This window comes from Chamaea fasciata, unplaced genomic scaffold, assembly GCF_029207755.1.
Source record: "Chamaea fasciata isolate MVZ Bird 193981 ecotype frontalis unplaced genomic scaffold, bChaFas1.0.hap1 SCAF_5, whole genome shotgun sequence".
Classification (NCBI taxonomy): Eukaryota; Metazoa; Chordata; class Aves; order Passeriformes; family Sylviidae; genus Chamaea; species Chamaea fasciata.
Genome location: NW_027094090.1, coordinates 17,772,191 through 17,796,277, shown reverse-complemented (window position 1 = coordinate 17,796,277; position 24,087 = coordinate 17,772,191). Strand labels below are relative to the sequence as shown.

Sequence of the window (24,087 nt, the reverse complement as noted above, 5' to 3'; positions counted from 1 at the left end):
CAGTACTGGTCAGTTAGACAGAAAATGTCTTGCTGGGGATAGTTAACAGAATATCTAACTGATATATTAGGAGAGTGGTATTTAGTGTAGTATGCTGGATAGCTGCCTTGGAAACAAAATCTATTTTTCAGTGTTAGGGGAAAAGTTTCTTGATTCCCAATATAAACTGTTTGAGAGCCTAAATTTTTCTCTGTGAAAGATTACCTGCCAAAACTGTGTTACTAAGGTCGCAGACAAAAAGAGGTAAAATGTAGACAAAATTGCAGCAAAGAAAGATCCAATTTGAAAATGACACCTTGCTTATTGACTGGACTATTAGATAGCCTGGTGGTTTTTTTCACACTAAGAGAAAGACAGGATGAAGGAATTATTTCTAAACTTTGGCTTTGGTTATATCTGAGTGTTTGCATTCTTTTTCTTTACACTTTTTCAATACATGGACTTATCACAGAGTGACAAAACCTCTTCTGCTGTAACATGAAAGGAGCGAGACAATTTGACCATTGAATTTTACATATATTTGAATGTTTTTTACAATATGTTACCAAGCCCTTGTTTTGTTTGCAATGGTTAAGAAGCATCTGATACTGTTTGCAATTAAAAGCCTGAAAACCATAAATGTCTTGAATTTTGCTCCTTTCATAAAGAGGAATGTGGACATGAAGAATTAGAAAGCAAATATTGCCTCAACAATTTCTATGGCAAGGAAGCACATCCCAAAATGTACATAAGCACTTCAAACTTCTCAGAACCACTATCTGATAATTTATATTAGGTTAAGTATTATGGATTTTTTTTTTTTCTAAAGTGGAAGATAGAAAAATAACAGAGCAGATCCTTCTTGGTTCATGTATCTGTAAAAGTTGAAGGTAAAGGACTGATTCACAATTCAGACAATGTTACGATAGATTTGTATGAAATCTAGAAAATCTCTATCAATTAATTAATCTATTTCCCTAGCAAAAAAGAATATTAAACATAACACAGATTGTTTCTGCTATTAGATACCCTATCTATTCTCTCTGCAGGCTAACACGTGAATAAAAACATCCAGTTAGAGGTTAAAGATTCTAGTTTTTGTTAAGGTTTGTTCTAAATACCATGGAGGTAATTTCTTTCCTTTTAAAGATACTAAACATCACTCATAGTAGTTACACAACATCAAAGACATGAACATTTTAACAATCTAGTGCAAATTTTGAAAAGGAAACTCTCATAGGAGATAGATATGCACTGAAGAATTAATTTCTGGAAAAAATGAAGGTGAGGGGAAGACTGTCCCATTGGAAATACATAAAACACTCATGTATTTGATGCAATTTTTCTGCTTTCAGACAAGTGCATACAACTCTGAAACTGATCCATTAATTCAGATGCAAAATACTAAATCCCATGAAATAAATATAGGAGATATAAATATGCTATTTTAAAAGGTCAGAAAAGAAGAATGAAAGAGAATACAGGACAGAGGAACACTACTGTATCCTTCCTGACGTTCATAGAGCAAAATACCAGGAACATGTAGATCTTAGACAAAATTCTTCCTAAAAATTGTTTCCAGGTTTTCCTTCATAAGATTTTTTTCCCTTATTTTGTACTTCTGGAAAGTATACAGGTACTTAATCAAAAAAAATGATTGAAGAGTAAAGATTTGTTTTAAAGTCTAAGCTCTATCTTTTTGTTGAGTTTGCTTGTTTTGCCTTCTTTCTGTTGATTATCCAGGAAAAAAATCTACTCTATCTACTTAAAATTGCTGTCATTATAACTAGTTCTCTGCTCCTCCCGCAGTACTTTACAATGGAAAGACAATTCAGTGAATCATGAAAATGAAGCATTTTTTTAGGACAAGTTTTAGAGCTCATCTACCCAATTGTATTCTAATCTCTACTACAAACATTTCCAAGCATCTACTGAGATACGAGGGACAAAGCCAAACAGAACAGAAAGGCCAAGAGAGTTGAAAGAATGAAAAAACTACAAAGAGAATTATAAAAATCCATAGAATTTCTTTTATTTCTTTAGTTTTCTAAAAGTATGTTCAAGACATTTGAAAGGGAAATAAAAAAGGATTTGTAGAAGGAAATTAACAGTATTAAAATAATTTAATACTTGGGTATTTCCTCTAAGGAGATAAGAATAAAACCTGAAATATATAATCAGAAATAAGTAGCACGAAATACAAAAAACCCCTTTTGAAAGTCAATAACAGAACAGATATACCAATAACCTGGTGGGCAAAATGAGATAAATATGACTGAGAAAAAAAGAAAAGATAAAAAAAGACAGCTATGTGCCTGCATGTTTATCAAGAATTAAAACAGTGTTCTTTTAATGAAAGAATTAGTTACTATTCTATCAAAATTCTTAAAGTAAATGAAATTAAATCATGCTCACAAGAACTTCATGAACCCATAAAAGGTGGCCCAGAATTCCACGGACGGCATTCTGTAATAAACAATTTATTTAATTCTAGATTTGTCTGACAGATCTTCATCTACTGATACTTTACTCTCATCCAATAAAAACTAATTACATTTCACCTTAAAACCTTTAATTTTAGAGAAATCAGAAACAAAAATCTTAGGGCTATTCCTGAATTTTTCATCATTGAGAGAAATAAGAACAAAAGATAGAGAGGAGCCTAAAATAGTGAGTATGCAGACATTTATGCAGCTTTTGTGTCAAAAGCAAACAGCATTTTACTATTAAAACTCAATGTATTTAACGAAGTCCTAAGCACTATTTAAAAGCCTTTTATAGTCCCAAGTGGGCAAGTCAGGAGGAAATATGAAGAAAAAACTGACAATAAAAGGTGGTTTTGTTTCTTTATTTAATTTTTTTACAGAATTCATCACCATTCAATGCAACTTTGATCACTGCCAGCTGGAAACTAATTACATGCAGCTAAACCTAATTATTCAAAACTCATTAATAAGTGAGGATGCAATTGCTGTTAAGGACAGACAAGTGGATTAGGCTCAAAAATGGATAAGAGATTTTAAGTCTATATAGGTGTTAGCCTACAGGTGTGATGTTTTGTTGCTATTCTTTGTCCTTCTGTTTGTGCTGTTAAGACCATATTGTGCTTATTAATTTTACAGACAAAAAAACAGTTGTAGGATTTCCTTTATAGACTCAGATTTAGCTAGTGATTTATTTAACTTGCAATGTGAAATATGGATGTTAAAAGCAGCCTCCTACTACTGCAGTTCTGGGCCTCCCTCCTGCTCAGGTGCTGGAACCCAGGCTGGGACCAAGGGTCTTTTCCGAGGCTCAGGGATGTGGCTGTCATTTTCCTGTGGACAGGTTCAACCAGAAGTGAAACTGGCATGTATCCCAGAGATGTAGGCACAGAGTGGGCAGGGTGGGAAGTGACCTTGGAGAGGTGTCATCTGCTCCAACCTCCCTGCTCAATGGGGGAATGAGGGAGTAAAATCAAGCCTAGAAAAAAGAGGGTGAGTAGAAGAAAATACTCTTCTAATTTTTTTTCATTGTTTCTCACTAGCAAAATCCATGTTAGCTTGCAATAAACTAATTTTCCCAAACTCAGTTTGCAGTGCCTGTGAAGGTGTATGATAATTAAACTCTTTGTCTTTTCCTTTACCTCTGAGCTTTTTCCATCTTATTTTCTGTCTCTATCTTATTCAGGAAAATGAGTGAGGGAATGGGTGGGCGAACGTACAGCAGTCAGACAAGGTAAGCCACCTCAGTCATTAGGACACTCGTGGCCTGGAATAGAGTTTATGCACTCTGGCCGCCCTCAGAGGTTTTTGAGAACAAACAGTATCCTGTTTGTTCTCTGCACACCTGGCATGGCCTCTTAGCTGAGATTTGTGCAGGCAGCTGAATTAGGGCACTCAGTTCAGTCCTTTCAGCTTGGGTAATTCCATAATTCTGTGATAATCCAGACGATTTATGTTCCAAACAAGCATCTAGTCAGGAAAACTTTAGGAATACAAGCAGAGCTCACCTGAAGTTAAAGGAATGTTCTGAAATCATTCATTTATCTGTAAATTTTGACTGGGGAAAAAATTTCTGTAAGAGAAATGTTTAAAATTTTAAATTTTAAAATTGAATCTGTGCTAGAATTGTTGGCATAAGACTCTAAAAAGGTGTCAAAAATAGATTTTTTGTAGGAACCTATGACTGGAGTGGCTCATCGTGTCAGCCTACCAATTTTATGAATAGGATAATTATAATCTGGAAAGAACACAAAGACAGTTACACACCCAAGTGTAACACAAGACACAGAAAATCTGCACACCCTCTAACATAAGATCTTTAATGTCACTTAAGTCTGCCAGGATGTTTGTAGATAAGACTGACAGAGTTTCTAAAGTCCTTTTGTGGAAGATAGTTGCAGTAAAGGGAGAAAGCAACTAAACAAACATCACAACAACCTCAAGATCTTTGCTAGTCCAGTATGTGTGAAAAATGCTTCTTGATTACAGATCTGAAGATCTAGGAAGATTTTAGAGTTAACCTTCTACACAAGCACAGTCTCACAAAATTTTTAACCAGCCACATCTGACTGTCTTCGGTGACCCTTCCCAACTGGTGTGTGATGGCTCTGCTGTATCATGTTTTCAAGCCTTCCTGACATCAGCTGTGTAGTGTGTTCTGTACTGCTTCATCTCAAAACATATTAATGTTCCTACATTCCTTGATGCTAAGCAGTATAAGGTTGCATTTTTAGAATAGTGTAACAAAATCACTGCTCTCCAAGAACTTAGTTTCAGGATAAAGGTATGTTTGAAGTAATATAACAAGATCCAAGAAAGGTGACCTGATGGCTGATAGTATCCAGGCCTCATAATTATTTTTCATGTCTGAAGACCAGAGTTTGCTTGAAATTGGAATGCTGATTTCACAGTTCAGCAAAAAATGGTTTGCAAATTCTGGTAATAAGAGTTGCAGTAAAGGGTTGCCACATTCTCCTACCCTGTTAAAATCTTTTGGAAGAGAAGGGGAGGCAAAATCAGTGCAAGCTGCATAAAGAACAGAAGGTTTATCTTAAATTGTTTCAAAAATGAAAAAATAAGTATTAACAGCAGTATTCATCTATGACACATTTATTATTAAAAATACATAAAAGACGAAAAAGTAATTGTAGTATTAATTCAGTTATATGTTTTTACAGGTTTAAATTATTTTATGAAGACTCTTAATTAAAAACAGAGTTAAGCCTGCTCTGAGACTTGTCTGAATTGCCAGCAATGCAGGAAGCTGGCTTCAGCAGCAGCCATTTATATTTGGACAACATAGCCTTTTTGCAGAGCTAAGGCAAGTGAGGAGAAACTTGACTTGAGGAAGCAAAGCCAGGCCTAAGAAAAGCAGTGTTAATTAAATTTCAAATATTTTACTCCATTACCATAAGCGCTGAATATATTTAGTAATTCTAACACTCAGGCAGAGACTGCTTACTTGAGGAAGGACAGTGGAACTGCTTTTGCTGTTACCTTGAAGATCTGTCTTCATCATAGCAGACAAGAGCAGTATGTGGTCCATCACATTCTGTCCTTGGATAGATTATGAATGTCCATACTATTTTCTTCCTATGAAAACTTAAGAAATTAGGGTGTACATACATATGATAAGGTGTGGAATATTTCTGTCAGATATATTCATCAGGAGTATCTAAACAGAACTGATCAAAGTAATATTTAGAAAAGAGAGTGGGAGGGAAAATTAATATAGTCTCCTTTGCAAGAATTTTTACATTGATAATATTGAAGCCTTATAAAATAAACCAGATTTTTCTTACTGTCCCTGCCTTCTTCACATAAAAAAATATTAAGATTTCAATCTTCATTCACAAGTATCCTTGAGAATATGCAAAACAAGATGCATGGTACTTTCTATCTGAGAGTCATTTCTTTGTGTTATCAATCAGCTGTTTGCAGTGTCATTCAGTGTGGCAGGTAATAACCATCCATATATCTAGAGTCAGTAAACAAAGGCATGAAATATGAAACTGCCTATAAATGTGTAAATTTTCTCAAAAGTTTAAAAATGTTTGGCACCAACGATTTTTCAGTATAATGTTTCTGTTATTGCCCCCACAATTTAAGAGTACTAGTATTCATCAAGGATTTTAAATAGTAATAATATTTTGTTAAATCTCTAAAATTGCCTGTTGCTGAAGCAAGGCATCTGAAATTTTACATACAGCAAATGAATGTTAGAATATTTAAAGCTTTCCAGAGTCTGCAAAACTAAAAATATATTTCTTTAAAAAGAAGTGAGGAATCTTATATTAAAAAGTAAAATCCAGAAGATTTTTGAACACTGGTAAGTAGAGAGTATAAAGCTGATTCTCTGTGTATCTCTCCATGACATTGTCCTTCAGTCAAAAGGGAATCCTTCCAGCTCCAATGGTTTTCTCTTTGTATTTTTGGATTTACTATGGAGAGATCACTGGCACAACTGACAAAAAAGCCACAAATTTTTCTGAGATATCTAATTTTTGACTATTTTTCATATTGATCATTTTAACATAAATCTATGCTAAAAGGTTGATGATTTATACTTTGGACTCCAGGTAGCAAAAAATAATGTCTCTTACTTCACAGAACTTTTGTGATAGTTCACTGGGAGATTCACACTAGAAAGTGAAATTCGGTAAACAATCAGGTGTGTGGCACTTCCTTTCCCCCAAGTATATCTCCAGGCTTCTCTTTGTGCAACAGGCAAAGATGTTTTTAGGAATATTTCAAATCTGCATGTTTCAGAAAAGAAAGGATTTTGCATTTATTTTACACCTTCAGGTCTAGAGGAATTTTCCATACACGAAGGAAAGAAGAGTTCAACATATACTCAATACGTTCTGGTGAGCTGTTTGCTGTACATCTTCCATTCTGTTTTTAGAGACCTCTATACTGACCTTCTTAAAAGGAGCAGCCAGAAAGGTAGGAAGAGAAACAACATGAGAATGAGAAGGAAAAATCACTGTTATCCAGATTTGAATTTTACACCACCTCTTCTTTGCTATTCTCCGTTAAAAATGCTTCATCTCACAGCAAGAATGGTGACTAAGTCAGTATCATAGCTGAGTGATTGCATAGAAGCAAAAGTTTTAATAATGGATTGACAAATTGACTAGTTCTTAATTATTAGCATGCAAATAATAATTCTTAATCTCCACTACATTTCTTAAAAAAAAAAAAAAAAAGCTTGACAAAACCACTAGCTTGAAAATCCATTATTTTAAATAAATCTTTTATCTGTCAAACATTGAAAATAGAGAGAAAAAGCGAAGACGGAAGACATTCAGGCTAGTTGTTACAGTGTTCTACAAAACACTGCATGGGGTGACTCTATATAGAGCAGGTTCCCCATGGGGTTTACTATATCAATTTTTTGGAGCACACAACCTCTGCCTTCTCAGTTCAACTTTTCTAAGCTCCTCCAAATCTGATCCTCCTAAAAGCTTCCCTTTTCATCATATCTTTCCTTTATACATTACTGACTTCATGAGTGTGCAAATGGCAGTCATGGCATGTACAGCACAGTGGGTTTTAGCAAAATATGAGCAACGGTGTCCATATATTCTCTGTAGTCTCATTCTATCTCCTTTGCTAGTGAAATAAAAGTATCTGGAGTAAAACCAGAGGTGATTTTCATTTTTAACTACTTTGGTAAGGCAATATTTTTCAAAAAGTATTTAGTATTCTGCAGTCATACTACCACCTCTGAAAAACACAACACTATTAGAAGTAACCTCTAGGCTAAACAAAGTTTAGTCAAGGTCGCGGCCTTTAATGAGTTCCCTGGGTATCCTACAAAAGTTATTGAATATATTGAAATGTTTGCCTTCCTAAAACCATAAATATTTTATAGTAAAGTAGAATCTATTTCCTTAAATTGTAAGGAAGGAAATTAATTGAGATCACCTAAAAATTCTGTGGTGCAGTACACAATTTTTTAGATTATAGCATCTTTGCTATGATATTAAAGATCAAAAAACAAAGACATGCACCTGGGTGTACAGATAATCTTTTTTAATGAAAGGGTGATGCCTGAGGTGAAAAAATAAATCTCTACAGTAAACCATGAATTTTAGCCTGTATTTTCATAAATATTTGAAAAGAAGGAAACTTATGCTAGAAAGAAAAATACTTTTTAGTGAGATGTTAAAATCTTTATAATGCATCATGAAATGTAGCAGGATTTTCATGGCTTATACTTCATAAATTTTTTTTTTTGTGTTCTTGAAATGTTGATGTATTAATTAAAATGAATGCCTGAAAACTGAAATTCCATCTTGACAGTTAAGTGCTTTCTGGAAAAGCTATTTAGGTTGCCCAAAGTCCTGAAGTCTCAGGGAAACTCCTAGATTTCATTTCTAGCTGTCAGATAGTAAGCAGGCAATAAATTTGGAATTCTAAGAACTATTTTTCTGTAAAATAATGATTCCTGTCCTAACAAACATCAAAAGCTCTGAATATCAGTCACTACAAAATAGATCATCAAATGAATATTAGATTAATGAATTTGTAGAACTTGCTTAATAATGCCAAAAAGAAAAAAAAAGTGGTCACATCTGAACTCTGAAGAAATTATTTTGAACCAAAAGGTACATTAGAGCTTCAGTGCTTGATGTCCCAGGCAGACTTTCTATTTTCTACTAGAAAAATATACTTTATTTCTCCTTTTACTTAAGTTTCACTTTGTGGGATCCTTTGTATCCGAATTTTCTTGCAGTGGCCATGGGTCACTAGGGCTGTCTGGGTGTGTCTAGATTGCTACTCTATACCATGCATATCATTGCTGGAGGATGTGGCTTTGGTGGGGAGAAAGGGCAAACACAATTTGTTTTTGTCTTGGTGGTCACAAGGAGCTTGGTTGGGGTGGTGACTTCCTTTTTGTGCATGAACCACTCTCTCTTTTGCTTACTTTTATCACTTCTATTGTTTCTGTTACTGTTTGTTTCTTGTCTCATTGCAGTTATCAAGCAAATTTTTCTTAACTCAGAAACTCTGCTTTTTTCTCGCTCTTGCCAGGGGGTGTAGTGGCTGAGTGGGATTTAATTTCCATATGAGTTTAAACCACAACACCGGTATTTGATTTTTTTTTCTACTAACTATTAACAGTAATCCAAATGTGGCTAATTAAACATATAGTATAAAATACTATATTCCACTTTATTGTCAAATACCCCAAATGGAATATTTTAGCTCATAACTTTAAAACATGCAGTGCTGCCAAATTTTCTGCTACCAACATATACAGGACAAATTGTCATCATTGTCACTTCTTCCTCCAGGGATGCTGACCATGTCCAAAAAATCAAATTTCTGAACATATAATTTTCACTGAGATGTCTCATTAAAATCAACAGTGGAGATGTACCAGAGAGGTAACTTCCTTTGGTTTATCAAGTTATAAAGTTTTATGTAAAATAATATCTATATTCTTAAGTTTTATAAATTACAGAATTAGAAAAAATCACCTTCCTGTTACTTATCATATATTCTTTCCAGATGGTTTGCCAACTAATTATAAGATTTTTCAGTAGTTTTTGTGGCTGAGGGGGCAATGTTAATTTCCTCTTCTGTGATAGAGGTAACTAAAATTGAGAAAAACGTGAAAAGAAATACTCTTAAAGGATCTGGGAAAATGGTAATTCTGTTAATTTCTACTTCTGCAGGCAATAGGTATTGAGGGTGTTAGGTTTATAGTCCCCAGAAGAATTGTACTCTTTTATTTTTGTCTTATTTTCTGTGAAGTTTTGCTATATCGTCCAAGAAGAATAGTGGAAAACATGCAATGTGGAGGGTGTGTACTAGGGTGATGTGGATGGGGGATTTTTATCTTGTATCCAAATGTTAAAAATTATGTTTAATTTGACATTGTTATTTAGATTGTTTTAAAAACAAACAGACAAACAAAAAGGCAAATAGAAGCCCCCCACAATCAAACAAAAAAACCCTCAGGATTTTTTCTTTGTTCGGAAATACCAAGAACCAAAGTTCTTTCCTTTCCTGACTCCATTGAAAACCTTTTACTCTTAAATTTATTTGCTCTATAGCTAGTTTTAGGATGGAGAAAACTCACGTGTGGAACCTGTCAAATAACATACAGAGAAGACTGTGAAATTCTTTGTGTTTATTTGTGTGCTATAATGTTTCCTTATTTGTCTGAAGGACTTCCAAAAAGAAAATGAAAACAGGAGCCATGGATACCGTATACTGCAATTTTCTGTGATGTTTCTTTCTGAAAGCTTCTTGTCTGCTTCAGTTATCAGTTTCCAAACCAGAAGGTCAGGTTTCAGATTTCGCTAACATTTAGGGAATTAACTCACTTCATGTATGTTTATTTGTTAAAGGACTCATTTTTTTTAAGCTCTCAGAGACAAAATTGATTCCTTTGATAAATACTTTTCTACACCTGCTTTTTGAAAAATGCTTGGAACTCTAAATGTATTACCAAAACTTTCTATATATTTCTACTTTATTTATTTTTATCAGCATTCATAATGCAGTATGTTTTTTCAAGCTTCACAGCTTGGTCCTACACTAAGTTAACGTGTTAATGCAAAACACTATCTAAATATAAGGCTTTCTTTCTTACTTTCTAGCTTGCTTGCTTTACAGGAAAGTTGATGAAAAGACAACACATAAATTTAATGACACAGCTAAGGAAGAGAAGAGGTTTCAGTAGACCTGCAAGGTGAATGGATCTTTAACACCTTCTGCACTTCTTCCCAGCACAGCTCGTGCAAGAGTTTTGTCTTAGGTACTCTCATTTTCCTGTTTTCTTGTGTATAGGTAACCTGCGCTGATCAGTCTTTTAGTTCTACTCTCAGACTCAACAGGTCACAATACAAAACAACTCCACTACCATCTACCCTGTTCTCATTTTAGAAGGGAAGGGGACAGGAATGCAAATGTCATAACAATTGCCTTGATTGTTCAATTAATTCTTTGGCCATAATTTGGATCTTGCAGTCACTAAAGCGTGTCATCACACTAAAAATGAAAACAGGCAAATGAAATATATGGTTGAAGGATATCTTCCTGATGGACATTTTTTTCTCATTTGTGAGAGCATTTGAAAGATTAGGAAAGTCAGAATGTTGTTGGTTTTTTACTGGAATTTTCTAAGGAATGGCCCACATAGGAAAATGCTTATAGGAGTTAAGTTTTTGTTTATTCAAAGAAGGTTTAAGAAATGATCTTTCAAAGTTGTAGATGACTGAAAGTGTGGGTGAAATTTTCCTTGTTATTATTAATAAAGTGTTATTTAAAACTCCATGAATATATTAGTCCAAGGGAAAAAAAGCCTTAAGGAGAGATTCTAGGCACATGTAAATTAGTGTATTTCTGTTGTCCTTAATGAGACTGGACTAATTTACACCAGTTGAGGAGTTGTAACATTAACATTAACTGTCAAATATTACACTTATGAGTTCAATATGGTTAATACTGCTTCAGATTTAATTTTTCTTCTGGCATGTTTCCTATGTTCTTTAAGAGAGAAGAATTTTTGATCTAATTTCCAATTTTTCTTCAATCCTAGAGCATATTTTACTATAGATGTATTTTTAGAATGATATTGAGGTTGAGTGGCTTAATTTAATTACATGATCATGTGCTTAGTCACTGTCTTTTTCCTTTAGGGTACTGGTATTTTCATAACTGATTTACACTAGCAGCTGTGAAGTTGCATACATTTTAAAAACTTACTGTTTTGTAAGTTAAATTCTTCCAATCTGAGAGAAAAAAAAAAGCTGTTAAAGTATAAAACAATAATTTGGCTGGTATTTTTTGGGTCTACAGGGGCAAGATAATCTATTTTCAGTTGTTTAACAAATCACCATGGAAGTACTTTCTGTTCTTTGGACAGTAGAGTATTGCACAAGAGATTATGGATGTAGAAGAAAAGCTAATGGATGTATTTTTAAAATGGACAGACATAGAAAGAATAGGTAATAACACTCTGAATAAGGATGCAGTCTTATGCATATATTTGAAAACAGAAAGAAAGGCTAGAAACTTTATGTAGATTCACAGATTTAAAGTTTCCTGTCACGTTTATGTCCTGAATGAGCCTGGGATCGCAATGGTAGTCTTACTGTTGGAGGAAACTGTGAAAAGCTAAACTGATTTTGTACTCTGAGGTTACCAAATAGAGTTTAAAGTACTTTTTGTAAATTATTGTTTCTTGCCTGTGGCTTTCAATCGTTGAAATGGTTTGGAGAACAACTGAATTGTAATCTAGTTTTGAAAATTTTAGTAATAGATTTAAGATTCAGAATATATGTTCTGTGTTTAACTGACTATGCCAATCGAGAATAATGGCTTATAAACATTTTGCCAATGTAAATAAATAAAAAAAAAATCAAAAGCAATTGTGTTGTGTGGGTAAAAACTTTTCACAACCTTTACTCAAGCTGTATTATATGTTGATGTATAAAAACCAGAGGAACTTAAATTTGTGACACACTACATTCCTACGTGTCTTCTATTTGAAAACCTCTGTTCAAACTGCATGCTGTGCAGTCCCTCCAATGCCTCTGTCCTCTCAAAACAATGAACAGGATAAATCAATAGATCAAAAATGGGGCACACTGTTCTCCAGAGAGCAATTAATGATCATTTGCATAGTCTGTACAATTTTACTATGAAATAAAAGCCATGTGTCCAACTGATGGCTGAATTTTTCTCTACCATTTCCCATAGGAAATGATAGCAAAACAAAATTTAGCTGAAAAAGAGAGATTCTTATTTTGAACAGCTTCAAATTTAAAGATATCGCATCTAAAGTCCTGTGCATACTTGCATTTCAGGGAAATCCTTAGTTTTCCACATTTTGTTAAAAACAGCAGACAAGTTTCCATTTGTATCTGTTTCTGATCTTTCCCTTCTTCGTTCTGGGTCAGTATTTTATGACTTTAGAGATTTTTCCGGATAGTGTTCTTCAATGTAATCACCACCATCCTCATACCACTAGAAATATTGTCTCAGTATTTGCTATTTCTTGAATAGTCTTAATTTATGGTTAAATGTCTCATTCTCCTGGTTAGTTGCTATTTTACACCTCTCTGCATTACTCTTCTCCCTTTTCCCCCCATCCATCCCCTGAGCTTTGTCTGTTCCACCTTGGCTCCACCAAACCACTGAGTATCTCCAGAATGGCACCTGCAAGAGAGGGCATAGCAAGGACTGAGGTCACTCGTGGTGCTTGGCTTGTCGACTGGACCACAGATGCTCAGTGTTTGTATTTCCTGATCAAGATCCAATTAAAAGCTTACCAGTTGCCATAAATCTTTGTCTCCATACAGCTTTCAATACAAGTGACATGCATTAGCATTCAACCTTTAGCCTGTCTTTCATTTTTGTCAAGTTATCCAAACATTCCTTTACTAGGATTTTTTTTTTTTTTTTTAACTCCAGGAGTTTTTTTTGTCTGGTTTGTCTGGGTTTTTTTTTGCTATAGCCAGAGGTTCATAGGTTCTTTGAAAAAATTATTTTGGATATAACTCAGTTATTATTAAGTAACATTGATAATTGCATTGTAGATTTGGCAGATTTAAGACCAATGAAAAATTTATAGGAAAATACTGACTGGAGATGATTTCAGAAAAGTATCATAAATGAAAATTCTTTGGCTATGAAAACATGAGAAATGTTTTATAAATATTTTAATCCAAAGTTAATCCTTAGAGATGTAAAAAATAAAAAAGCTATTTATTTTCAAGAAATAAATTTTAAAGGTCACAGTATTCGTGCTTTTTCTACATTTTTTTTTTTTTTAAGTGAGGATATGAACTTCTATTAGTTTACTGGAGTAGGAACTAGATTCCTTTGGTTAAACCAAAGACAAAGTTTATAGGACTGGTGGATATCTCAGAATATCACTATGAGTTCAGACCCCTTCTGGGAAGGCAGCTAGAATGAATCAGCTTCCTCTAAGACATCCAAATATGCTCACCCATAGAAAATTGAAATAATTTTATATGTGATACTCTATGGTAATTTCTGCACAGACTGGAGATTCATAAATTATAACACATAGAATGAATACACATCATCACGTATTTTCTTTACTAAACTTGAAAAAATGCAGTTTTTCTTCCATGCTGGTCAACAAACTGTTATATTCTTCACAATCTAACAACTTATTGTAACTGCAGGAAAGGCTTCAATTATTCTTTTGTGTTTTGTAATTTCCTTTCTCTATACTTTCACTTATTTACCTCAAAAAAGAGGGGGATAATGCAATATAAGTCAAAGCCATCACTATAAGAGTATTGAATTGTAGAAGTCACCTCTTAAGAACAGAATGTTCTGGAAAAGTAAAAATTGCAATTTATAGTTGAAAAAATAAAAAGACCAGCATGAGTGGAACAAATGAGAAATAAGTCTCAACACTGAACCTCAAAAGATGTCCATTTTTTAGTATTACTAAATGTACCAAGGTGTCTGTCTCGGGTGGAGTGGGAACTTCAAAGTTTGTTAGAGAAACCCTGATGTTGAGCCACGAGGTGCAGAGAGGACCACCTTGCTTTTTAAAATCTTTCTGGGAGAGGACCCAAAGTATGGTCCCAGATTTTGTAAATAATTTAAATATCATTGTCTGACAAGGTTAAAGTTGGCAAATCAGATGTATTTTTTATAAAATCATTTATTATGACAAATGATTAGATAAAATAGCTTAATCAGAATTATTTATGACACAGCATAAAAGCTAGAACAGCTTGTAGTATATAGTAAATGATAGTGCACTATATCAAAGCAATTAATAACAAAAAGAAACAATTATTAAGTAGAAATTGGTATAAATCACTATATGTTTTCTCATGCACAGATTTTGTTCTTTAACCCCAAAGAGTATCCCTGGAGAGAAGGGGCGGGGGCATCTACTACCCAAAAGAGGAATCTTCATACCCTTCAGAGAAAACATGTCGAAAGAACCTAACTGTGTGAAAGTGGAATTTTATAGTGTAAAATGATATGACTACCAATTATATGTCTCCAGGTGAACTTAGCAGCTCATCTGACAAATCTTTGCTTCCCTATCAAAATGTTAGCTCAGGGTTAGTTGCCAGAATGGATTTAGCATAATTCAACACCAAAACCAGCATATGGTGCCCCCCTCAATCCACCAATAATAACTTTCCAAATAGGACATTGTCGGAATTGCTTGATCACATTCTAGAGCAGAGCATCCAAGACAGAGCACCCTGGCACAGCGTCCTAAACGTTTCAGAAGAAAATATAATGATAAAGGGGCATGACTTCATACAAAAAGAACTTTGAGTGCTCAAGAGCTCAAGTATACACCATATGTTATTCAGGCTCCTTGATCATGAAGAAGAATTGTAAATCTGTATTAGCAGTATTACCTCTAAAAGCACAGTATTAGTATCAGACATCTCAAAGAAGATCTCAGTCTTCTGAGAAAGTCATGACTGCAGGAGCCTTTCTTCCTTAGCATCTTAAGTATGAAGCAGTGGCATGACCAGAATCCTTCACTCCTTAGAAACATTGCTCATAGAACTTCAGCTGAGCACCCTCTAATGATGGGTTCCCCTGGTCTGTTAAAAAGCAGTCTACTCTAGGCAATAGGCCTAGTTCCAAGACTGTCATCTCAGGTAAATGTACTATAAAGAATGATTTTCCATGGCAAAAAAATAGTGAAGCAATGACTCAACAAATGTTTCCTGCCTCTAATATCTTTACAAAGTATGTAGAGACCACTGCATGAAAGAATTGTTAGGCTGTAACAAATCATTGAGAAGAAAAATGTGAAGGTATAACTTCACTCTTCTTCACTTATGGTTTTCTGACATGTTGAGAAACTCTGATATATGTATCTGCACACATATTCTCCCTATTCTTTATTGCTTGATTTTCATACAAGGGCAATGAGACTGATTTTGTTCTGAGGGTAATTCAGATTGGGATCTAATATTGAGGATTTTTCTTTATTAGAAATTTAATTCTGAGCCTGGTATGTGAAGTAAACATGCAAACAGAATTTTTAAAATGTGCTTAGGCTGTTAACATAGAAGTAGGATAGAAGGTTATTTTTCATTATTAGATATTCATTAGAACAAGTCATGCTTCTTGTCTCCTGAAGGTAGCATGCACAGTGTATCTCCAGATTTTTGTAATAAGCCCAAATTATAATTTTATAATTATTCACATTAAGATCAAATTTTGGCATGAAGTAATTTTTCTCAGTGTCCATTATTAAATTTGATGGCTATGTTTTTTGCCTTCCTCAAGCCTCAAGTATATTCAAACTGACATATGCTTTCTTTCAGTGCTTTGCCTGTAGCAGAAATGTATAGTATTCCCCTGGCGTTGGCAATTTAATTGTCAGAAATCCATTTTCTTATTCTGTGTTGTAGTTTTACTTCCCCTTAATATAAACCTTTATCTGGACTAATGTATGCAATGTTTTCAGTATACTGTTAAATTGCCATATTAGTATAATTCACAATAGCTGTAGACATTAAAGAAATTTAATTATCAAGGTAATCACCAATGTTGTGAGGTACATGACACACTAAATAATGAATTTTTTAAAATGCTGTTATTTTTGTATTTTTAAGTGAATCTGCTTGTATTTTTTAGAATTTTTTATTCAATTTAATTAAACTTTCCTGTTCTATAAAATTATTCTAAATGTGCACTAAAATGTGACTAAGTTGAGCATGCGTAAAGCATCAATACTGTCAAATTCTAGATATACAGATGTTTTTATTAATTTTTCCTAATTTAAAGAGTAATAATATTGAAATATGAATACTTCTATTGCCTGGGTTTTGTTTACATGATATTCTTTTGTCCAACCAGAACTTAACTTTTATTTTCACTTCTTAGTGAGTTAAATAGAAAATTTTATTCAAGGGAATTGAATAAATTCTGTTGAAAGCATAAGAGAAAGACAAAAAATAACTACAATATATTTTCAGTAAGTAGCCTTTTTAATAACATTGAGGGCTAGAATAGCATAGTGGATCTTTAATCCCTAAGTTTGACAAAGAATTCCCTAAGTGAAAAAGGGCAGCCAATAATTGCCTTCTGTCTCTTCCCCATAATAAGCTACACTTCTCCACCAAAGAAGTATCCTACCCAAAGAACTGTGAAAGAACTTAGTCTAAAAATGTTTTAATGGACTCCCAGATTCTGATCCTTCCTCCTCAAAAGACCATCTATTTTGTTTAGTTGTTAATTTCTATTTAACTATGGTCTATTACAAGTAAAACTTATTTAAATAAATAAATATAGAGAATTTACAATGCATTTGTATGTACAATATATATAGATGGTACTAGAAGCTAAACATGAGGTCTGCTCCACATTTATCTCTGTGCTTTACCATTGTACTATGAAGTAAGGTACATTAACTGAAAATATTTTTTTATATTATTTTAATATACAAAGCATTAGTTTGATCTGTCGGTTTGCTTTCATATTTGACCCTAGAGATTCTGTGACTATAGTGTTCCAATCTGTATATTTAGATTTGTTTATATTCCAGTGCCTCTCAGGCCTTCAGTGGCTCTTACCACCTATCTCGTGGATATTCAGCTTCATGTACCACCTTTCCTTCAGTCACACAGGTTTATAGCATATTTCTATTCTGTTTCTTTCTGTCAAATGTGTAGAAAGAGTTCACAGAAAGAAAGGCATTCTCAGGTTTTTTTTCCTATAGCCATCTTAACTTCAAGTAGCTTGGCATTGTTTAATTGGTTTTGAAACACAGCCAATGATAGTCACTATATTATGATTTTTACAGGGGTAATATTTTACACTGAGCCTTCTGTGTTTAATGATTGCATGTATTAAGATGGAATGTACTTTGTCATAATTAGCAGCCTGTGTCTCTGCCAGCAGTGGAAGTCTGGATAGCAGGAAAATAAAGAGATTAATAAAAAAACCAAATAAACCATCTCTTAGGGAAGAATAATGAGTGGCCACTACAGAAAAAAGACACAGTTCATCATTATACATCAACTGGATTGAATTAATTTTCTAACTAGAAATCAGAAAACATTGCTTGAAGGAAATACTCTTGAAATACTATTGAATAATTATGATTAGAGTCTAAGAAGTACTTAACAGGAATTTTGTAACACTTGATGTTTAACACCTTTGAAAATTCCATTTATCATTCTTCACCACTGAGATGAAAAAGCAGTCTGCAGTGTCCATAAGACATTGCCATGTACCTAGAATACCCTGAAGCCACAAAATACTATTGTTTCCCTGATTTGCACATGTTGGGTGCACTCTATAGAAAAACAGAGGTATTCTTCACAAGGAAACATAGTTTTAGGTTTTTCTCTGGAAATACGCACATATGAAGTAGAAGTAAAGCACTGTTTTCATGTGTGAATCCAGTAATTTGGGTCACTTGTACAACGGGTGAAAGAACTTATTGATGGAATCAGAAATACAATGGCACAAGTCTTCTTTCTTACAGTTTGACTTTCTCATCCCAGACTGAGATTACTCTAGGAGCTTCTGAACTTTGTGTATATCCCAAATTCTTCACTAATCACTACTTACTATCTTTAATTCTAAAAATAAAAGTAAATAAAATCTTACGGAGATTCACCTAATTTAACACTATTAATTATACATAAATTTTAATCAAAAAAGGTCTTAATTGCAAATACTAAATGTGGATATGACAATTACACCATCATTAATAACTTACTTCCAATACTTCACATCAACTTAAATATACTGATATTTTGAGTCATAATTAAACATGAAAATGCAATTTGTGACAATGCTACAAAATGCTAAAAAGTTTTCTTTCCAGCTAAAGGTACTCTCTTTTATCCTAAATCTAAAATGTCACTATAAATTAGTTACTGTTGAAACATAAAATAGAATATTCTAGCTTCAGGTGTGCTATTAAATACACATCTTCTAAATTTAAAAAAAAGACTTTTCAAAATGAAAAATTGTTGCCTTCAACTTTTTCAATTTCTATGTTGTAGCAGGTGCCAGAAAAGACTTAGAAATGATGGCCTCTGGATAAAGCTGAATGTATAAAAACTGCTTCTTTTTGCATCTCAGTAGTCTAAGCTGACTGTATTAATCAAGTGGAGGCAGTCATCATGGTGATCAAATAGACACATTTTAGCTGATCTTGCAAATTTTTGTTACTAATGGGCTTAAGGTTTTCTGATATGATGTTAATCCTCAGTAAGAGTGACACAAGTTATACTGTAAAACATTGCAAGTTGCTAAGTCAGAGGGGAAAGGAAAACAGCATCTCGTATTAAACACCTCTAAGTTTTATTACAGGCAGAAGACATCCATTGGTATTTTCTATCTCATCATTCCTAGAACCAGCAGACTTTTCTTGTTTGTTTCTACTCCACCTCAGAAAACAACACCTGTAGCAAAGTGACAAAATATTTACTGTTTTTCCACAGCACAGAATAAATGAATGGCATAAAATAAGATTTCAAAAGGCATTCAGTGGCCTACCATGTATGTTCACATGCTGTTTCCATTGTCCATATGATGAATAAACAATATGCCTCTCACTTTCTCTGGCATTACACAATTAAAGTACCCTGAATTTTCGGGAGACTGGCTTAAATTTGTGTTTGGTGGGTTTTTTCCCTCAGGCATTCTTCTATGCATATATCCATCTTCCATTCCTTTGCCACCCAACCAACCCCTAAAATGGACAGTTTCATTTTTTCCCCATATTTATTTCATTTTGCATTGTCTTTTAAAATTTATTTACTTTTTTGTATGTGTGTGTATGTGTGTGACATTTCATTTTTTTTCCAATCTGACTTCCTTTGAATTTGTAATTCTATTTCTGTACACCCTTAATGATTGGATGTTTTCCTCTTCCATACGTTCTTTTCATTCTTAACTTCTTATTTTTTTAATTCCTTTTGTTGCTGTATATTCTGCTGTCTTCTTTCTTTTTCTACATATGCCTTTGATTAACCCTGTTAACAAGTTTTGTTACTCAAACAGCAGTAAAAAATTGCCATGCTTTGTTGTATTTCACACAAAATAAAATTACTTTATAGATGCACTGCTTTCACAAAAAGGACGTGTGTATATTGGCAACATTTTTAAATTGTTCAAGAATTACTGGTCAAGGAAAGTTATTAGAATACCCTGAGATATCATGTGTTTCAGTGAATTTTGTATCCCTTCACTGTCATTGCTGCCAGGAAAACTAATTAAAACCAATAAACTCTAAAGGTTAATATATACTCATAGTTCAGCTAGAGAATTTGAGAGCTGTCCAAGAAACTTGGATAACACCTTAACATATTTAAAGGTGGAAAATGAGCCAGGGTTTAGTGGCCTTGTCAAACTGCTTCCTAAATGTGGTAACTTATGTTAAGATACTGCTGTGTTAATAATGGTATTTCTTTATTAAGTCATCTGTTTTGGCAGGTTTTCTGAAGGACTATTCAATCTCTTTTCCTTATTAGATAATTTGATACTTTCATTACGAAACCAAGTTTCAAATTTTTTTTTACTTTTGCATTTTTTTCTGTAGCTTCTATCAACTTCTTTGTTTTTGTTGACTAGAACCTAAGAGGAACCAATTATAGAAGTATTCATTCCTTTATTTTATTTTTGGAGATCAATGATGTATAAAGCCCTAACTCTTGTGAAGATGTGTATGTCTTATATGTCTGTGAAATCCTAGCTCCCCTAGGATTGACTTGATCTCAAAGAATCCAGAATACTCATGTACTTTGAAGTACATCACTCATTCACTACTGCTAACACTTCCTAATGTATGTTTTTCATATATCTGCATTGTATTATTATTATATCTTTTAAGATAAAACCCTAAACTGTCATCAATTCAATTAATCTGATTTTATTGAGACATAAATCAGATTCAATCCTTAGCAGGAATTTCTAAATTGATCTATAGTTTTCATGTTAAATTTTGTTTACATTACTATCAAGTACCAAAAAGTTTATTTTTTTGCCTGTTCATTTAAGTGCAGCTTTTGTAAGCTCTTAATTATAGCCACAGAGGGGAAAGATAAAAAAATGTTTCTTTTTAACCATGTGGATAGTTCTATAGAATCAATTGAGGAAACTGATGCATTAAAGTAAACTGATATTTATTATTGTCAGGTTTAGGTTTTTGTGATCATTGTATTGTGTGAATACATTCAAGTTATAACAGATATATACCTTGTAATTGTCTAAACTTGTTGTTTAAGAAAATGCCTGAGTATTTTGATTTATCCAGGATAACTTCATTTAATTCCTGTGTGAATAGCTGAATAGTGCATGGATAATTATCAGAGCTGAGGCTAAATTCAACAGAATTTAATCCATGGATTCATCTCCCTGTGGAAAGAAATTACCTTTTGCAGCACCTAGGGTAATTTTCTTGCCATGGTACATCAATTCTGACCTTTTCCCTATGCCTACTTCCAAAGTATATAACAGGAGGCATTACTCCTTCAAGACACACCATAATTTTCTCTGTTAGCTATGAATTCAGTGGTTTCCAGCATATATTCAGAACTTGAAGTCTTATGTTTCTGCTTTCAAACTTTTACAGCAGTTTGTAACATGCTTCATAAAATGAAGTGAAATTCAATAGTCAAGCAAAAAATAGTTCTGCTTTCCATCTGAAATATGGAACCAGCAGGCTAAATCAGTATAAAATATATTATAATTTTGTAGAAAGGAGAGTCTGGTTCTAACATACCTGTTTACATGTAAAGAAAATAAGATGTTCTATGATTTCTGTGGCACCCAATGTTTCATTTGTTTCACCAATCCAGCTTCACCACTACAGCTATGGTTGCATTGTCCGAACTTACATACTCTGGTGCATGAATCCCTCCTGCCTATAGACCTTCTTGTTCTTCCACCACAACTACATCTGAAGTCACAAAATCCATTCCTCAAGAAGTTGTTTCAACAATGAAGCTAGATCAGACTTGGAGAAGGGATGGAGAAAAAGAGCACTTTTATCTCTCTTAGTAAAATACTCTTCAGCAAAAGATTCAAAGTTCATGGATCCAGAGAGAGACAGATGATGCAATTTCATGGCCAGTGAATTTTTTTCTGTGAAGGAAGGTCATATCAGGCATTTTCTTTCTAAATTATTTCTACTTTTTTTCCAGTGCCTATTTACCCTAAAATTCCCAACCGGTTTCGAGAACAGAACCCAGCAGCCTCTTACCCTCCTTGAGCATCGACTGCTCTTTCTTCCTCCACACTGGCACCCATCCATTCTTTTTGCTCAACTGCACAAGAGCTAAATCCTGTCAGATTGGGCTTTTCTAAACAGAGAGAAAGGAGGGAAATCAGATTAACTAACACTTTAGCTAATTTACTTAAAAATTTAATCTGAAGTACAGAGGCTTTTGAAAACAACTCTATAAGCAAAGCCCCCAAGTGGAGATAGACTTTAAACTGATAGAATCTCTTATTTCCTTTGATCATTTAATGTTGCCAAACACCACCAGAAAGATTCATCAGCGTTAATTGTATCAGTCTGGATAGGATTTTTTTTTTCCATGTTTGTAACTCTGCATCTTTAACCACAAGTTTTGACAGTGAACACTTCAATAAATTCAGGCTTTAGGCAGAAATTACATATCTATATGATCATATATGAGTGGAAGAGACTAGACAGTGAGATTCCGGAGGAAGAAATCTTGTTTCCTCAAATAAACAAAAAAGATTACTTTCTTATTCTTCTGCAAACTGATCTATGAAAAAGAGACTTTCAGAGATCAGATATCTCAAATTAACATATTAAACATAAAAGAGGATTCAAGCCTGAAGCAGCTACTTTCAAAACAGTTCCTAAAGGTCTGATGACTGCTTGTTGGCTTATCCACTTATGATGCAAGAGCCTAAATACTGGTTTTCGTTCTTGAAAGTGCTGCCTCTAGGAAGATTTTCTGCAATTTACTAATAACCTCTTTATAATGAACTATTAAACATGTGTACAGCTTATTTGCATTGCAATATTAAGAACAACAGTATTAAGAACAACAGTTTCAAATGTTAATTCTTTTACCAGAAAAACAACAGTTTTGGATGAGGAAATTTCGTGGTTTATACTAGCTTTTTTGCTTTGAAATATTATTCGGGCTCTTCTCCAGGCCCTTACCAACACCAGTGCCTTAAGACACAACTGGTTTCACTTGTCAGGTGTGTCAGAAGGTGTTTTTCTGCATTATCTCACATAGTTATTTTCTGGCTTCAAGTCTAGCAGCTTTTCACATTAACATGTGATATTTGCCATTTTTGTTATTATTTAAGGTTTCCCCTTCTCTCTTCCCTAATTCCATGCACAGCAGAATGAGAAAACACTTAACAGAGAAAGGAGAAACTATTTACTGTCAAAGAATATATTGAAAAATATTTGACCATATTTTTTCTTAGAACTACTTCAGTGCAAAGTAACAGACGTCACTTCTGTTAAAAGTGTCCCATGTTATGCATCTGTGCTCTGTATTCAAGGATTAAGCTATTGCCATGAACTTGCTGTAGTAAAGATTAGTCCTTATCCAAAAACACCCTCTCCATTTCAGAAATAGTCACACACTCTGCTAAAAAGTACACTTCAGAACATTATACTGCATCTTATTTTAGCTGTTGCATTTCCTAATGTGGTGTCACAGAGCATGTTACTGTACGTGACAGCAGGGGCAGGCTGCACTAAAAGGGGAGACAGGAGTGACAATGGTGGCAGGGCAGTGATCCCACCCACGAGGGACACTGTCCACAAGGCAACAAGAGCGGAGGTTTCAGTGTGAGAGTCCAGAAAACAGCCCTGTGAATGCCAGCCATGCCCATGTGTGTCTGAGATCAGGCTAGGAAGCAAAGTCAGTAAATCCAGGTCAGGGATAGCAGGGGCGGTGCTGGGAAGAGGTGCAGAATGGACAGAACTCACACAAGGACATAGAGTTAGGGCCTCAGTTTGAATACAACTCCCAAACAAAGGAGACAGACTCCACAGCTCCTTCTCACGGCTCACCTCTGGTCGTGTGATCCCATGTCACACAGCTAAAGAAAATTAAAGCTGACCTTGAATATTGGCAGCTGAGCTCCCAAGGACAGCAGGAAGATGTTACAAGGTATCTTG

At 34.0% G+C, this 24,087-nt stretch overlaps 2 long non-coding RNA genes across 2 annotated transcripts in view; both read left to right on the top strand.

The window, feature by feature from the left end:
- LOC136290130 (uncharacterized) overlaps window positions 1-24,087 on the top strand; it is a 477,979-nt gene that overhangs the window by 307,256 nt on the left and 146,636 nt on the right. The gene's annotated exons all lie outside the window — the stretch shown is intronic.
- Window positions 2,967-12,295, top strand: LOC136290126 (uncharacterized). Its single transcript, XR_010720982.1, has 6 exons — window positions 2,967-3,026; window positions 3,307-3,455; window positions 6,768-6,829; window positions 9,266-9,358; window positions 10,596-10,671; window positions 10,770-12,295. It is a non-coding gene; the product is annotated as an uncharacterized lncRNA (long non-coding RNA).